The 4,349-nt window shown below is 37.5% G+C and overlaps 1 pseudogene; it reads right to left on the minus strand.

Annotated features, from left to right (window-relative positions):
* Positions 1–1,645: 1,645 nt before the first annotated feature.
* LOC124837700 (cytosolic sulfotransferase 15 pseudogene) lies at positions 1,646–2,875 on the minus strand (annotated as a pseudogene).
* Between the last annotated feature and the right edge of the window lie 1,474 nt (positions 2,876–4,349).

A 4,349-nucleotide genomic window follows, 5' to 3' on the forward strand; every position in this document is an offset into this window, starting at 1 on the left:
GTTAAAAAATTTGATGCGTGACTTGGTAACATGAGCAAGTTGTTCTGACGTGACATACATTGGTCGCTGAGTTGACTTTCTTTTAAATAAGTTGGTGGTAGGCCAGGTGGTCGGCTACTCGGTCTGGTGGTCGGCCACTTGGTCTGGTGGTCGGTCACTCGGTTTGGAGGTCGGTCACTTGGCCTGGTGGTCGGTCACTCGGTCTGGCCGTTGGCCACTCGGCTTGGTGGTCGGTCTAGTGGTCGACCACTCGGCCTGGTGGTCGGCCGACCACCATGCCGAGTGACCGAGCACCAGACCGACCACTAGGCCAAGTAGCCGACCTCCAGGCTGAGTGACCGAGCACCAGGCCGAGTGGCCGACCACCTGGCCGACCACCAACTTATTTAAAAGAAAGCCAACTCAGCGACCAGTGTATGCGACGTCAGAACAACTTGCTCATGTCACCAAGCCACGCATCAAAATTTTTAACGTCCTCCAGCCAAATTAACAACAAGGTTTAAATTGATTCAATTTTTCATATTCAGGGACCTAATTAAGAAATTTTACAATATGAGGACTTAATTGAGAAATTCTTGCAGAAATAGGGATGTTTTAAATGATTAAAACTATTAAATATTATGTTTCATTTTTAAACTAAACTATAAAATATTTATTCCATGCACCTTATAAAAGTAAAAAAGTTAAATATTTTTCGAATAAACGACATATAAAGTGTTGTTCATGTAATAAATGAAATTTCATAGTAAAATAAAATATAACCTTCACGTACCGTTGATTGAGAAAAATATTTTACAATGACTTTTATAAAGTATTTGGACTAAATAATTTACAATTTAACTCAGGAACAAAAAGACATTTTTTTCATAATAATTTGAAAAAACAAATATATCTAATCTATATTTTTATACTCTCAAATGGAAATAAGCACCCATTAATGGATGGGTAATAAAAAATGGAAGAGTTCTATTATGAAAAAATATTCCTAAAATTGATTATTTTCTTTAAAAGAACTACTAGCATTATATTTCAGAAAATAGGAGCACATGGAAAAATTTTATAGCTACACAATAAAATAATGATATTAGAAAGAAGGTTTAATCCTTTTTGACGTCCCTATTTGTGTAGGAATGTCTCAGATAGGTCCTCGTTTTCTAAAGTGTATCAAAATGGTCCTTAATTTTGAAAATTGATATCAATTGAGTCCTTTCCGTTAAGTTGGCTGGACGGCGTTAAAAAAATTGATGAGTGGGATGCTGAGATGACGAACGAACGCTCGTCCACCACCGAACGAACGCTCTCGACCTCTTACCGCTGGACGACCGTTCGTTCCACACTGGACGACCGTTCGTTCGGTGGTCGACGAGCGTTCGTTCGCTGGTGGACGAGCGTTCGTTCGCTGGTGGACGAGCGTTCGTTCGTCATGTCAGCATCCCACTCATCAATTTTTTTAACGCCGTCCAGCCAACTTAACGGGAAGGACTCAATTGATATCAATTTTCAAAATTAAGGACCATTTTGATACACTTTAGAAAACGAGGACCTATCACAGACATTCGTACACAAATAGGGATGTCGAAAAGGATTAAACCTAGAAAGAACTTGATTTTTTATAGTGAACATTAGCTTCGCAACAGAGAATGAATTTTACATAATAGGAACGTGGAATTATCTTATAAATTCCCAATGAGTAAATAAATCATTCATATCATTCTACACAGAGACCCCGAAAGGAAAAAAAAAACTTTACTACAAAGCACATGCTCAATCCAATTGATTTTTGATAAAAGCAATCACAAAGCAAAAGGATAAGTGAGAATCAGATGCATCATGTGCCACACAATAGCTACCAAATTTATAAACACGTTTTAAAGGAAAGACCAGATCCACTTAATTTTTCTTCCATTGTTTTGGATAATTTCTCTATCATAGCTGGGGAAAAGTAGTTTACCCAATCTCCTATTTCACCCTTCCGAAATAAGTACTTTTTCTCAATGTTCCTGCCAACTGTTCCAGATTTATTCACTTCTAGATTCTTCATTTTCTCAAAACTGCATAACTTTATTATGTTTTCAATCACTCCGTTACTTTCTTCTTCTTTTTCTGTGAAAGGACAATCCAAGAATTCTGCAATTCTTTTCACGTAAAAATCAACATCTTCTTTGAGTTCTTCATACTTCAAGAACAGCACCTTGTTCGGTGTAGCTATGCTCTGTTTCCAGTAACCTAACATATGATCCCAAGTTGGACCAAACCCAATGACTCCCTTGCAGTACTTTTCTAAAGCTTCCTCTATCGTTACTTCAGTCAAAGAATCTGACTTTATTTTATTGAAGAAGGTCCAAGATGAAACAAAAGTGTCAAATGGATTTCTGCAGATATAAAGTATCTTACAGTTGGATTCTTTGATTGAGTTGGAGAGGGAAGGGAATGGAATGTGAGTACCAAAAACTCTTGGTTCAGTCATATTGGAGAGGTAAGAAAGTTTGTGTTGGATGTTATCACCATGAAAGATGAAGTCAAGGAAAGGAACAAGTTCATGAGAATTGGAAGTGAGTAATGGATGATTATCAAAAGATGAGAAACGTTTTCTGTTGAGAATAGAAAAAGTAAGGGCTTTCAACCAAGTAGTACCTGATTTTGGAAAGCTGGCAACAATAACATCACTGTCTTTTGCCTGAAAGTGCTTTTGAAAATTGATTACACCTTCAATATGAGTTGATGGACACCAAAAGTGTTGAAAAAGATAGAGATGGCGTGATGCCCAACCCTTTTCTTTGTGAAGGGGCAGAAGGAGCTTCTCTTCCTCGTAAGCTTGAAGCCCTTCTGTTGAAGCCATTAGAAGCTCTAGCTATAATGTGTGGGTGATGATAAGTTACCAGTGAAAAGGTTGATGATAATTCACCTCAATAAGGATATCTTTTATAGCGTTCACGTTCAAGATTTCTTTCCACAAATATCTTTAATTCTTGTTTTGTTTTTTCTTTTAACTTGTATTTTGTTTATTTGAACTTTTAATACGTCGTTTTGAAATAAATACGGGTTGTCCGTTGTCTTGAAGTAAAGTAAATATAATAAGGCTTAATATTTATTTTGGTATTTGTATTAGTCATTTTTGTTTAAAGTGATAGTTGAGTTTTTTCAAGTGGTACTCTTTTTTTTTAATTTTTTTAATTTTATTTTTTTCTTTTACTGTGTTTAAATCGTTAATAGCGGAAATTCTACATAAGAAAGACTAGAACTGGCATATAATATAGTTCACAGTGGTTGGTTCACATCATCATCTCGTCACATCATTACCATCTTTTTCAAATCAGAAAGTTCGATAATGGGTTGTAGTTGATTATGATTTTTGTAGGTTTTTGTGATTTAATAGAAAGCGATTTGGGGGTTTCGCTCCTTGCAAATGATTTTGTGTCATCAATGGACGTTGAGCGAGTTCAATGGTGGTGCGGTTTGGGATTTTGCAGGTTTCCATGGAGGAGACGCGATTTCCCGAATTGGGGGTTCATCGCGAATTGAGTTTTGCGAAATTGAGTTTTGCGATTTGTGTTGACGCGATTACCCAATTCGCGAATCTCGTTTGACCTTCGGTAACTATATTTCACTATGTCCGTCTGTAATGATCATTTTGGCCCTCGGAAATACATTTTTACCGAAGGCCTACAGGCCTTCGGTATTAAGCCGCCGGTATTAAGTAAAAATCTGGTAGTGGGAAGATGATGAAGGTTGCGCTACTGTGATGGAGGATCTTTGTTTCAATTTGGGGGTTGATTGCGATTTGTGCGAATTAAGGTTTTGGTTCAATGGTTCTGTGAGTTTTGGGGTTTCACTTTGTAGGTTCTCGTGAAAATGAAGGAAGTTTTTTGGTTCACGATGAAAAAGATCAAGATGGTGAGATGTTGATGATGATTCTCATGGTGGTTGCGTGAGGAGGGAGATGCAGGTGCGACGATGCATAGTGATTCGGACTCGCGATTTGAGTCTGATTCGTTGCAGTGAAGGGTTTCTTTTGCAAATTAGGTTTCCTGGTTGATCTGTGGTGGCTTGCGCGATTGCTAAAGGTGAAGCTCACGATGGTATGATGATGTGGAGAAGACAGTGGACTGAGTGTGGTGTATGATGGTGTGGTGCAGTGGTCGGAGGGAAATTAAGGTTTTTCTAATTTGGAAAAGATAGTAATGACATGGCAAGATGATGAAGATGTAAGCCTGTCATTGTAAGCTAGTCATTGTGAGCCCTATTGCGTAATAATTTATTTTGTTTTTTTATGTAGACTCTACATCATTAACGCCCTCAATGAAAAAGACCAAATTAAATAAATTTTACAAATAAAAAAACTTTGAACG

This window comes from Vigna umbellata, chromosome 3, assembly GCF_029865625.1.
Source record: "Vigna umbellata cultivar VRB3 chromosome 3, Vumbellata_1.0, whole genome shotgun sequence".
NCBI lineage: Eukaryota > Viridiplantae > Streptophyta > Magnoliopsida > Fabales > Fabaceae > Vigna > Vigna umbellata.